Here is a 14,780-nt window from a genome sequence, read left to right on the forward strand (position 1 = left end):
TTATTGACTTTTAGGATTGGACATAGTTTGCATTAGAAAAACCATGAACACAATTGCCAAAAAACATTGGCCATAATACCTCTCTCTTCCACATTCATTATATCACACATTTAGAATTTGAATGACAAATAATTGGGACTGAAATATAATAATGTAACAGACCAGCTGTCCTACAGTGTTAAAATAGAGTGAGGAAGAATACAACTATAAACACTGTTTCCTCTTTCGAAATAACTCATTTATCCTTCACTTTAGAAAGCTAAAATATAGTAGTCCCCTTTTATCTGTGGTTTTGCTTTATCTGATTTCAGTTACTTGTGGTCAACCAGTCTGAAAACATTGTATGGAAAATTTCAGTAATAAATACTTCACAAGTTTTAAATTGTGCACCATTTTGAGTAGCTTGATGAAATCTCACACTGTTCTGTTCTGTCTTTTCTTAATCCCAAGAAGGGTAGGCCATGTGCAGCGGCTCATGCTTCTAATTCCAGCAATTTGGAAAGCCAATGCTGGAGGATCGCTTGAGCCCAGGAGTTCAAGGCTGCTTTGAGCTATGATCACATCCCTGCACTCCAGCCTGGGTAATAGATCAAGACCCTCTCTCTTAAACAAGGAAACAAACAAAAACAAACAAAAAACTAGAAGGAAGTGCAGTACAAAAAGATATTTTGATGGAGACACCATATTTATATAACTTTTATTACAGTACTCTTATTACAAATTGAACTTTATCATAGGCATGTATGTATAGGAAAATACATAGTATATGTATATATCTATATCTATATCTATCTATCTATCTATATATATATATATATATAGGGTTTGGCAGTATCCACAATTTCAGGCATTCACTGGGAGCTTTGGAATATATCCCTCATGGGGACTACTGTATTTTTATAATATTTACTAACTCAATTGCTGACTAATTCATAATAAAAACCACTGTTCATCTGCTCCCCGTCCCATATACATACTTGTTTTATGTGTTTTTTGCGTTTGGTGTTTAAAAGACTAAACTAAATCTTACTAAGGTAGAGTTCCTTAGGTTCTTTGAGAAATGTATTAAATGTTTTATGAAAGTAACGTCATAGTGACTTCCAGATTTACTCTAAAAAATCTTGCCCATTTTGTGAGAAAGGTGACATAATCGGCTGTCCAAAGATGGGTCCCTACTATGAAGGAAAGTGAACCAATCTGCATAATTTGGCCATTGTGGTGAGCAAAACGGACCATTGCTCAAAAGATTTTCTTTAGTTCAAGAGTTTCTTTGTAGAGGAGGAGACAATGTAAGGACCATCCGTTAATCATACTTATAGCCTTCTTGGCACTCAACAGAACACCTGCAAATAGTAGGCATTTAATGCACAGTTTTTTTTTGTTTTTAGTTGGTTTGTTTGAGACGGGATTTTGCTCTTGTTGCCCAGGCTGGAGGGCAATAGCACAATCTCGGCTCACTGCAACCTCCACCTCCCGAGTTCAAGTGATTCTCCTGCCTAAGCCTCCTGTGTAGCTGGGGTTAGAGGCGCCCACCAGCATGCCTGGCTAATTTTTGTATTTTTAGTAGAGATAGGGTTTCACCATGTTGGCCAGGCTGGTCTCGAACTCCTGACCTCAGGTGATCCACCTGCCTCGGCCTCCCAAAGTGCTGGGATTACAGGCGTGCACCACCGCACCTGGCCAATGCACAGTTTTTAAAGTTTAAAAATAAAATGTAATACAAACCTTCTTCTCTCATCAAATTCATCTATTTAACTTGGCCACTGTGTTATAAAATAGGGAAAAGAAAAAAGAGGTAGGAAAGATGTTATAGTTTCAAATTACTGAATAAATAAGATCCATTCACATCTAGAACAAGGTAGGTATAAGTCTAAATATTCTCCTCAAATAGTGAACATGCTACATACAAGTGTATCTTCACGGTGCCCATATGCAGCTGAGTAATCACTAAATTCAGCCTTGTTCAAATGAGGGAGAAGAGTGGTATCTTACTTATTCTAGCTGTGCATATCTATCAGAAATCTGAGCAACTTTCTATCATACTTAAAACAATATTTTGAAAGCCTGCTTAAACAATTCAACAAGCTTACTTCATCAACATGTCAAGTCTTTACTATATCCAGTCATTAGCAATAGTAAAGAGCTCTTTGGTTGAAAGAAATGGAACCCCTTCAAAAAGGCCCAAGTTAATAGGATGTTTATCACAAAGAGAAAAATGATCTCATGGAACACAACAGCAAGCAATATTGCTAGGCCTTCAATGAAGTAGATGTTTGCCTGGCAGTTAGCCTCTCACACTCTACCCTTGTAAAAAGATACAATGTATCATTTTCTTATAGAAGATGCTGTCTTGCAAAGTTCTAGATTTTACTGTTTAGTGATTGTAGATTGCACCAGAAGAATCTGGTTGGCTCTTTTTCTGACATTCTCTCTTCTCTCCATAAATTTACAGTTCCACTTTCCAACAGCAATATAACATGGTGTTTCAGTCTATGTTTTTATATCCCAACATTTTTGGAAAGAGAACATGGTTATTCCAGCTTGGGTCATTGTTCATCCATGATCAAATCAATATGACTAGAAAACTGTAGTTGTATGATACAAAGGTTGCCCTTCTTAGGACTATGGGCCAGAACTGGGTTAAAAAGGATGTAAATGCTAAGAGAGGAAATTCATTTCTAGTTACATCTAAAGTGCATTTCCCTTGCCACTTACCAGTAATGAGGATTTTAAATTACACACACACACATTACCTTATGCTACTAACTCACGTGCTTTTATTGCAATACTGGACTTCCAGGCTAGGTATTTTTAGAGATTTTTTAGTATTATATATGTCTGAGAATAAAAAGAAAGCACACCTGGAATCAATAATTTAAACTTACTGGAAGATAAAATAACCAAAAATTAACATCTGGAAACTACTACATCATCTGTCAAACAGGAATGATATTATTTGATCTCATTATGGCATATGAGTTGAAAACCTATGAATATATTCTTTTTTTGTAATTTGAAACCAAAATAGATAAGGCATATTACATGTGCCACTTAATACACAAACATTTAAAATACTGTTTTCTAATTAAGTCTTCAGTTTTCCTTGATATAATTGATCATCAAGTAATTATTAAGCAAACAACAGTAATTCTTTCAAAATAGTTTCTTTAGATTATTGGACATGGTTGAATAATGTCAAACGTACAAAGATATAAAATGAAATCAACTTGCTCTGAACTCATCATATCTCATTCTCCGTCTTGCTCTCTCTGCTATAGTCACACAAAAATTATTGTTGCTCTTGTTATCTTTCAGAAATATGAAACCCAGGCCACTCCTCATGTCTTTGAGCCTCTTCATTGACTGTGTCCTCACTTTGAAATTCTCTTCCTCTAGAATCTATTTCTTTCAAGTATTTGCTCTGATTTCACCTTCTAGTGAGGCCTTTACTCACTACCGTTTTTACAATTGCAATTGTTATCCTCACCACACTGACATATCTTTTGCCACTTTTTTTTTTTTTTGCCTCCACAACATTTATCATCATCTGGCATACTACCTACTTAGTTCTTTTTTGTTCTCCTCCTGCTTCTAAAATATATGCTGCATTGGCAGGCAATGTTGTCTGTTTTGTTTCCCTAATAAGTGCTCAAATCAGAGTTTATCACATGGTTGACATCCAATAAATATTGATTGCATGACTGAATGGCTCAGAAGAAAAAGAAAACACAAACAAAAAAACGAAAATGTCCAACAATCACAAAGCAAATGGCTCTTTAATGTGAGGGTACATTCACATTTACCTCACAAAATAACTTGGGGCCACCAGAGACTATTAAGTCTAGGCCTTAATGTACATTATCATGTGACATCAAATAGGCTGTGTAGCCTGAAACCAAAATTAACAGAAAATAAATTTTTAAGTTTTAAAAGCTATGCATATGAACATGATAAATTACAAGCAAAGCTCTTTCATTTTATCAGAATTATAAAGATGTCTCAAAGAAAAATGGATAGAAACTCTTCAGTTATGATTTGTAGAACCATAATGTTCTCTGTTTGAGGTTAGAGCAGTCAGTTTTATGACTTTAGTTGTTTCTGTCTATAAACTATTTGGGAAAAATCCAAAGCTCACTTTGGAATGCACGTGAAGAGATTTTACTTACTACTCCAATGTTCTCTCTTCTCTTCTCAAGTCATAGGTGTTCTTACAACTAATAGATTGAGGAGGAAAAAAAATACATAGAAAATACATTTTAAAATGTAAGTCTTACTACACATAATCACTTTCAAGACAATAAAAAAATGTCAGAAATAAAGTTGGTCTTAGTCTTTTCTTTTTCTTCTTCTTTTTTAAAATTCGTGCTTAGATCCCCTCTAGTTCAAGTCTGCCTGCCTTTGAAGTGTTAATAATTGTGGACGTTTTGGAAACTAAGGAGAAGTTTTCACCATTCGTTTTTTAAAATGTGTTGGCAGTACAGGTTTTATAAATTTTGAAATAAATCAAACTAAAATGTAGAGACAGTTAACAAAGAAACCCAAATTTAGGCTAAGAGCACATATTATTTCTTTTTTGCTGTCACATGGATTGGTAAAATGTATACAATCTCTAATGCTTGGCTGGAGGAAAAAATACCTCAGCTTTTTTAAAGATCTGACTGCACCCACAACTCAGGCACTTTGGCAGCACCCTTTGTTTTCATTTGTTTGTATTGTATGGAGCAATAAACAGTGTGCCAGTACCCCAGGCTATAGCATCTATGGTAATTTAAAAAATTGGATCGGAGACTGGAATAAACTTTGCTGCCTCAGGGCTGGCAATAATTAATCAGTGATTTAAAAAATAAATGGCTTCTGGCTGGGCAGGGTGGCTCAAGTCTGTAATCCTAGCTCTTTGGGAGGCCGAGGCAGGCGCATCGTGAGGTCAGGAGTTCAAGACCAGCCTGGCCAACATGGTGAAACCCCATCTCTACTAAAAATACAAAAATTAGCTGAGTGTGGTGGTGGGCACCTGTAGTCCCAGCGACTCAGGAGGCTGAGACAGGAGAATCGCTTGAACCCAGGAGGCGGAGAGATTGCAGTGAGCTGAGATGGTGCCACTGCACTCCAGCCTGGGCAACAGTGCGAGACTCTGTCTCTAAATAAATAAATAAATAAATAAATGGCTTCTGATACGGTTTGGCTGAATCCCCACTCAGATCTCATCCTGAATTCCCACTTGTTGTGGGAGGGACCTGGTGGGAGGTAATTGAATCATAGGGGCAGGTCTTTCTCATGCTGTTCTCATGATAGTGAATAAGTCTCATGAAATTTGATGGTTATATAGAAATGGGAGTTTCCCTGCACAAGCTGTCTCTCTCTTTGCCTGCTGCCATCTATGTAAGATGTCACTTGCTCCTCCTTGCCTTCCACCATGATTGTGAGGCCTCCCCATCTATATGGAACTGTAAGTTCAATAAACAGCTTTCTTTTGTAATTGCATGGTCTCCGTTTGTCTTTATCTGCAGTGTGAAAACAAACGAATACAGCTTCCTTCCCATGTTTTTTAATTTATGATTTTTAAAAGGAGGAAATGGATGATCATGTATTTCATATTATAAAATACAAACTTCTATCACTATAAATAAGTTTGTAAATGCCTCTCCCAGTCCTCTCACCAGTTACGACCCCTTGTACATATTACCTTTAGGTCATGAAAACAGAACATACATCAGTCAAGTTGATGTTCCCAACTTGACTGATACGTTGAGCAACAGCCTCAGCTTGCAATTTGCTGGTAGATTCTGGGGCTATACTTACATGGAGTAGGATGACTCTCCATTACTTTATAATGTTCCTACTACTATCTTGTGCCTTTTCTCGCTCAATGGAAGATGTAACTCAGTCAAGAACCCTATGAAGAAAGAAAACACACAAAAAGAACATTTCATCATTTCAAAATGATTATTAGGATGAAAATAATATGTATATTTGGTACCTGGGATAGAAGTAATGTTTTGGAATGTGTTCCAAGTAATAATAATTCCTCTTTTGGGGGGGAATTGTTCTCACCTTTTAACCCCTCTTTCATAAATCTGGATATCAGACAGTCATCTTAGTAATACGAGCAGTGAATCCATCCCCAAATTGGCCTGGATTCTCCCTCCTGGGGATCTGCAATTGGTACTGAGAGCCAAAGAATTAATCTCCATGTGATTGGAACTGCAAAGTGACTGTATGGAATGCATATGAAAGACTGAGAGAAACTACTGATGCTTTCCAATAACTCTTTTTTTTTAAATTTTTTTTTATTATACTTTAAGTTTTAGGGTACATGTGCACATTGTGCAGGTTAGTTACATATGTATACATGTGCCATGCTGGTGCGCTGCACCCACTAACTCGTCATCTAGCATTAGGTATATCTCCCGATGCTATCCCTCCCCCCTCCCCCCACCCCACAACAGTCCACAGAGTGTGATATTCCCCTTCCTGTGTCCATGTGAACTCATTGTTCAATTCCCACCTATGAGTGAGAATATGCGGTGTTTGGTTTTTTGTTCTTGCGATAGTTTACTGAGAATGATGATTTCCAATTTCATCCATGTCCCTACAAAGGACATGAACTCATCATTTTTTATGGCTGCATAGTATTCCATGGTGTATATGTGCCACATTTTCTTAATCCAGTCTATCATTGTTGGACATTTGGGTTGGTTCCAAGTCTTTGCTATTGTGAATAATGCCGCAATAAACATACGTGTGCATCTGTCCTTATAGCAGCATGATTTATAGTCCTTTGGGTATATACCCAGTAATGGGATGGCTGGGTCAAATGGTATTTCCAGTTCTAGATCCCTGGGGAATCGCCACACTGACTTCCACAATGGTTGAACTAGTTTACAGTCCCACCAACAGTGTAAAAGTGTTCCTATTTCTCCACATCCTCTCCAGCACCTGTTGTTTCCTGACTTTTTAATGATTGCCATTCTAACTGGTGTGAGATGGTATCTCATTGTGGTTTTGATTTGCATTTCTCTGATGGCCAGTGATGATGAGCATTTTTTCATGTGTTTTTTGGCTGCACAAATGTCTTCTTTTGAGAAATGTCTGTTCATGTCCTTCGCCCACTTTTTGATGAGGTTGTTTGTTTTTTTCTTGCAAATTTGTTTGAGTTCATTGTAGATTCTGGATATTAGCCCTTTGTCAGATGAGTAGGTTGCGAAAATTTTCTCCCATTTTGTAGGTTGCCTGTTCACTCTGATGGTAGTTTCTTTTGCTGTGCAGAAGCTCTTTAGTTTAATTAGATCCCATTTGTCAATTTTGTCTTTTGTTGCCATTGCCTTTGGTGTTTTAGACATGAAGTCCTTGCCCATACCTATATCCTGAATGGTAATGCCTAGGTTTTCCTCTAGGGTTTTTATGGTTTTAGGTCTAACGTTTAAGTCTTCAATCCATCTTGAATTGATTTTTGTATAAGGTGTAAGGAAGGGATCCAGTTTCAGCTTTCTACATATGGCTAGCCAGTTTTCCCAGCACCATTTATTAAATAGGGAATCCTTTCCCCCTTGCTTGTTTTTCTCAGGTTTGTCAAAGATCAGATAGTTGTAGATATGTGGCGTTATTTCTGAGGGCTCTGTTCTGTTCCATTGATCTATATCTCTGTTTTGGTACCAATACCATGCTGTTTTGGTTACTGTAGCCTTGTAGTATAGTTTGAAGTCAGGTAGTGTGATGCCTCCAGCTTTGTTCTTTTGGCTTAGGATTGACTTGGTGATGCGGGCTCTTTTTTGGTTCCATATGAACTTTAAAGTAGTTTTTTCCAATTCTGTGAAGAAAGTCATTGGTAGCTTGATGGGGATGGCATTGAATCTGTAAATTACCTTGGGCAGTATGGCCATTTTGACAATATTGATTCTTCCTACCCATGAGCATGGAATGTTCTTCCATTTGTTTGTTTCCTCTTTTATTTCACTGAGCTGTGGTTTGTACTTCTCCTTGAAGAGGTTCTTCACATCCCTTGTAAGTTGGATTTCTAGGTATTTTATTCTCTTTGAAGCAATTGTGAATGGGAGTTCACTCATGATTTGGCTCTCTGTTTGTCTGTTGTTGGTGTATAAGAATGCTTGTGATTTTTGTACATTGATTTTGTATCCTGAGACTTTGCTGAAGTTGCTTATCAGCTTAAGGAGATTTGGGGCTGAGACAATGGGGTTTTCTAGATATACAATCATGTCGTCTGCAAACGGACAATTTGACTTCCTCTTTTCCTAATTGAATACCCTTTATTTCCTTCTCTTGCCTAATTGCCCTGGTCAGAACTTCCAACACTATGTTGAATAGGAGTGGTGAGAGAGGGCATCCCTGTCTTGTGCCAGTTTTCAAAGGGAATGCTTCCAGTTTTTGCCCATTCAGTATGATATTGGCTGTGGGTTTGTCATAGATAGCTCTTATTATTTTGAAATACGTCCCATCAATACCTAATTTATTGAGAGTTTTTAGCATGAAGGGTTGTTGAATTTTGTCAAATGCCTTTTCTGCATCTATTGAGATAATCATGTGGTTTTTGTCTTTGGCTCTGTTTATATGCTGGATTACATTTATCGATTTGCGTATATTGAACCAGCCTTGCATCCCAGGGATGAAGCCCACTTGATCATGGTGGATAAGCTTTTTGATGTGCTGCTGGATTCGTTTTGCCAGTATTTTATTGAGGATTTTTGCATCAATGTTCATCAAGGATATTGGTCTAAAATTCTCTTTTTTTGTTGTGTCTCTGCCTGGCTTTGTTATCAGAATGATGCTGACCTCATAAAATGAGTTAGGGAGGATTCCCTCTTTTTCTATTGATTGGAATAGTTTCAGAAGGAATGGTACCAGTTCCTCCTTGTACCTCTGGTGGAATTCGGCTGTGAATCCATCTGGTCCTGTACTCTTTTGGTTGGTAAGCTATTGATTATTGCCACAATTTCAGCTCCTGTTATTGGTCTATTCAGAGATTCAACTTCTTCCTGGTTTAGTCTTGGGAGAGCGTATGTGTCCAGGAATTTATCCATTTCTTCTAGATTTTCTAGTTTATTTGTGTAGAGGTGTTTGTAGTATTCCCTGATGGTAGTTTGTATTTCTGTGGGATTGGTGGTGACATCCCCTTTATCATTTTTTATTGCATCTATTTGATTCTTCTCTCTTTTTTTCTTTATTAGTTCTTGCCAGCGGTCTATCAATTTTGTTGATCCTTTCAAAAAACCAGCTCCTGGATTCATTAATTTTTTGAAGGGTTTTTTGTGTCTCTATTTCCTTCAGTTCTGCTCTGATTTTAGTTATTTCTTGCCTTCTGCTAGCTTTTGAATGTGTTTGCTCTTGCTTTTCTAGTTCTTTTAATTGTGATGTTAGGGTGTCAATTTTGGATCTTTCCTGCTTTCTCTTGTGGGCATTCAGTGCTATAAATTTCCCTCTACACACTGCTTTGAATGCGTCCCAGAGATTCTGGTATGTTGTGTCTTTGTTCTTGTTGGTTTCAAAGAACATCTTTATTTCTGCCTTCATTTCGTTATGTACCCAGTAGTCATTCAGGAGCAGGTTGTTCAGTTTCCATGTAGTTGAGCAGTTTTGAGTGAGATTCTTAAACCTGAGTTCTAGTTTGATTGCACTGTGGTCTGAGAGATAGTTTGTTATAATTTCTGTTCTTTTACATTTGCTGAGGAGAGCTTTACTTCCCAGTATGTGGTCAATTTTGGAATAGGTGTGGTGTGGTGCTGAAAAAAATGTATATTCTGTTGATTTGGGGTGGAGAGTTCTGTAGATGTCTATTAGGTTAGCTTGGTGCAGAGCTGAGTTCAATTCCTGGGTATCCTTGTTGACTTTCTGTCTCGTTGATCTGTCTAATGTTGACAGTGGGGTGTTAAAGTCTCCCATTATTAATGTGTGGGAGTCTAAGTCTCTTTGTAGGTCACTCAGGACTTGCTTTATGAATCTGGGTGCTCCTGTATTGGGTGCATATATATTTAGGATAGTTAGCTCTTCTTGTTGAATTGATCCCTTTACCATTATGTAATGGCCTTCTTTGTCTCTTTTGATCTTTGTTGGTTTAAAGTCTTTTTTATCAGAGATGAGGATTGCAACCCCTGCCTTTTTTTGTTTTCCATTGGCTTGGTAGATCTCCCTCCATCCTTTTATTTTGAGCCTATGTGTGTCTCTGCACATGAGATGGGTTTCCTGAATACAGCACACTGATGGGTCTTGACTCTTTATCCAATTTGCCAGTCTGTGTCTTTTAATTGGAGCATTTAGTCCATTTACATTTAAAGTTAATATTGTTATGTGTGAATTTGATCCTGTCATTATGATGTTAGCTGGTTATTTTGCTCGTTAGTTGATGCAGTTTCTTCCTAGCCTCGATGGTCTTTACATTTTGGCATGATTTTGCAGCGGCTGGTACCGGTTGTTCCTTTCCATGTTTAGTGCTTCCTTCAGGAGCTCTTGTAAGGCAGACCTGGTGGTGACAAAATCTCTCAGCATTTGCTTGTCTGTAAAGTATTTTATTTCTCCTTCACTTATGAAGCTTAGTTTGGCTGGATATGAAATTCTGGGTTGAAAATTCTTTTCTTTAAGAATGTTGAATATTGGCCCCCACTCTCTTCTGGCTTGTAGGGTTTCTGCCAAGAGATCTGCTGTTTAGTCTGATGGGCTTCCCTTTGAGGGTAACCCGACCTTTCTCTCTGGCTGCCCTTTACATTTTTTCCTTCATTTCAACTTTGGTGCATCTGACAATTATGTGTCTTGGAGTTGCTCTTCTCGAGGAGTATCTTTGTGGCGTTCTCTGTATTTCCTGAATCTGAACGTTGGCCTGCCTTGCTAGATTGGGGAAGTTCTCCTGGATAATATCCTGCAGAGTGTTTTCCAACTTGGTTCCATTCTCCCCATCACTTTCAGGTACACCAATGAGATGTAGATTTGGTCTTTTCACATAGTCCCATACTTCTTGGAGGCTTTGCTCATTTCTTTTTCTTCTTTTTTCTCTAAACTTCCCTTCTCGCTTCATTTCATTCATTTCATCTTCCATTGCTGATACCCTTTCTTCCAGTTGATCGCATCGGCTCCTGAGGCTTCTGCATTCCTCACGTAGTTCTCGAGCCTTGGTTTTCAGCTCCATCAGCTCCTTTAAGCACTTCTCTGTATTGGTTATTCTAGTTATACATTCTTCTAAATTTTTTTCAAAGTTTTCAACTTCTTTGCCTTTGGTTTGAATGTCCTCCCGTAGCTCAGAGTAATTTGATCGTCTGAAGCCTTCTTCTCTCAGCTCGTCAAAGTCATTCTCCATCCAGCTTTGTTCCGTTGCTGGTGAGGAACTGCATTCCTTTGGAGGAGGGGAGGCGCTCTGCTTTTTAGAGTTTCCAGTTTTACTGTTCTGTTTTTTCCCCATCTTTGTGGTTTTATCTACTTTTGGTCTTTGATGATGGTGATGTACAGATGGGTTTTTGGTGTGGATGTCCTTTCTGTTTGTTAGTTTTCCTTCTAACAGAGAGGACCCTCAGCTGCAGGTATGTTGGAGTACCCTGCCATTTGAGGTGTCAGTGTGCCCCTGCTGAGGGGTGCCTCCCAGTTAGGCTGCTCGGGGGTCAGGGGTCAGGGACCCACTTGAGGAGGCAGTCTGCCCATTCTCAGATCTCCAGCTGCATGCTGGGAGAACCACTGCTCTCTTCAAAGCTGTCAGACAGGGACATTTAAGTCTGCAGAGGTTACTGCTGTCTTTTTGTTTGTCTGTGCCCTGCCCCCAGAGTTGGAGCCTACAGAGGTAGGCAGGCCTCCTTGAGCTGTGGTGGGCTCCACCCAGTTCGAGCTTCCTGGCTGCTTTGTTTACCTACTCAAGCCTGGGCAATGGCGGGCGCCCCTCCCCCAGCCTCGCTGCCGCCTTGCAGTTTGATCTCAGACTGCTGTGCTAGCAATCAGCGAGATTCCGTGGGCGTAGGACCCTCTGAGCCACGTGCGGGATATAATCTCGTAGTGCGCCATTTTTTAAGCCCGTTGGAAAAGCACAGTGAGGTCTAGCTGCATGCTGGTCCCAGAATTCCTATGGCACCTTGAATTTTCATAGCAACTCTCATGCTGTTTTTTGTTAGTTCATTAGTTTGGTTTTTAGTTTTAGTAAATTCTGGTAGGTTTTATTTGTTTGGGAACAAATAATTCTAAATTAAAATGTTGTATTAGGAGAAGATAAATTTTTTTGTGGGAGATTCTCGTTTGCTCCAACAGTGCCTATCCAGTTGGAAATGCTAATTGAATGGAACAAGAAGAGAATGTGGCTCTAAAAAAAAAAAAAAGAAAAAAGCAAAACAAAACAGAACAAATAATAGAGTTGTATATAATTGACATGTACCTTGAAAGTGAGCAAAATTAGAGCTTTTCTTATTTAAAATAGATTTGAGAAGTTCTCCTCTCTTCCAAGGGTGGATTGTGCAGACCTTCTGCCTGCATTTGAAAGGGAACATAACAAAGGTTCTGCCCATTGGATTCCTGGGACTAAGGAAGTATACTTGTTTCCATGGACATCCTTTGTATTTCTGTAATAATTCAGCCTTAAAATGGTTAGAAGTTACAAGGAGAATTAGAATGTTCTTAAATTTTATTTATTCAACAAATATGTATGGAGTATCTACTATGTTACCAGCACTGTACCAGCACTGGTATTATTCAGAGGCAATCTGGACCAATTCTGATCCTACTCTCACAAAGGGAGATGGGCAGAGTTCCTGCTCTCATGGAGGAGAAGAGATAGGAAAAAGAAGAGGAAGGGGATGTCATGGTTTTTGAACTATGGAAGTCCAAGAAGATGGTTCTGGCTTCAGGTTCTCTGACTGTAGGAATTCAACAAATATTATCCATTGACTTCATCTCTCTGCCTCTATTGTCCTCTGTGTTTCCATGTTGGGAAAACCTGACAGCCAAAATAGTCACCAGAACCTCTAGATCCTACTAAGAGCCAGTGATCTATGTTAGGTCCTCTGAAAAGCAGACACCTAAATGTGATTAAACATGTAAGGATTTTATTAGAGAAAATGCTTGTGGGAGAAAATGGGAAAGGCACTGGGACAGAGAGGGTAAGCTGTCAGAACACAGTGTAAGTTTGACCCAGAAGGAAATAGAAAGGAAAAGAAAGGTGGAAGCATTATAGGCTGCTATGTAATTTACAGAAGATTCCAGGCAGGACCATCAGGGAGTCAAGTCAAAGTTGGCTACTATAAGAGTCCTGTGTGTTCCAGAAATGGGTCTGCCTTCATATCTGTGCTGCAAGCCAGCATTGGCTGGGAGCGGCAGTAGGAATCATGGCTTTGATGCAGATGTGGTGATGGATTTCACAGCACAGCAGCTAGAGCTCATAGCCAATTGAGCTCCACTTTGAAGGTCTGTGAGGTGCATTCTCATGGGTGTCACATGGTCCAAGAGACAATAAAACCTTCTTTCCTGCAGGATCAAAATTATTCTAAAAACTCACCCTGACATTTGTTTAGTCACTTGGTTATTTTAGGACATATGACTCATGAATTGAGGTCACAAGTGGACCCAAGACTGGATCCCGTAATTGTACTTTCCCATGTGAATCCATGTAGTAGAGGAGAGATGGATTCTAAGACAGATTCTTATAGGCATCAAATACACCATATTTTGTGTGTATTTATGCACATGTGTGAGAGATCCTGACAGAATACTCTCTGAAATGAATGATTAAACAAAAATATTTCACTAGTGTTCTAAGCTATTCATACCCAATTTTTTAGACAAAAAAATTAGCAGATATCCACTAGTATGTGAGTGTATATACAAATTGTATGTACGTGTGTGTAGTATAACAAGATGTTAATAGTGTATTTTACAATGAACATGTGTTTTAAAAGAAAAAATACATAATAAGTAACTTGAAGATAGTTTTCTAATAAGAAACTCAAAACTAAAAAAGCATTAATAGTTTGATATTAAAGTTGAAATAACGGTTTTCATAATTATATATTGCATCTGGAATTGCTGGGTTCTTGGTCTCGCTGACTTCAAGAATGAAGCCGCAGACCTTCGCGGTGAGTGTCACAGTTCTTAAAGATGGTGTGTCCGGAGTTTATTCCTTCTGTTCAGATGTGTCTGGAGTTTCTTCCTTCTAGTGGGTTCATGGTCTCACTGTCTTCAGGAGTGAAGCTGCAGATCTTTGTAGCGAGTGTTACAGTCTGGAGTCGTTTGTTCCTCCTGTCCAGAGTTGTTCGTCGCTCCTGGTGGGTTTGTGGTCTCTCTGGGTTCAGGAGTGAAGCTGCAGACCTTCGCTGTGAGTGTTACATCTCATAAAGGCAGGGCAGACCCAAAGAATGAGCAGCAGCAAGAGTTATTGTGAAGAGTGAACAAACAAAACTTCCACTGTTTGGCAGGGGATCCCAGCAGGTTGTCGCTGCTGGCTCAGGCAGCCTGCTTTTATTCCCTTATCTGGCCCCACCCACGTCCTGCTGATTGGTCCATTTCACAGAGAGCTGATTGGTCTGTTTTGACAAGGTGCTGATTGGTGCGTTCACAATCCCTGAGCTAGACACAGAGTGCTGATTGGTGCATTCACAATCCTCCAGCTAGACATAAAAGTTCTCCAAGTCCTCACCTGACTCAGGAGCTCAGCTGGCTTCACCTAGTGGATCCCACACAGGGGCTGCGGGCAGAGCTGCCTGCCAGTCCCGCACCGCACACCCACACTCCTCAGCCCTTGGGTGGTCGATGGGACCAGGGGCCATGGAGCAGGGGGTGGTGCCTGTTGGGGAGGCTCGGCCTGAGTG

This window comes from Pan troglodytes, chromosome 6 (genome assembly GCF_028858775.2).
Source record: "Pan troglodytes isolate AG18354 chromosome 6, NHGRI_mPanTro3-v2.0_pri, whole genome shotgun sequence".
NCBI lineage: Eukaryota > Metazoa > Chordata > Mammalia > Primates > Hominidae > Pan > Pan troglodytes.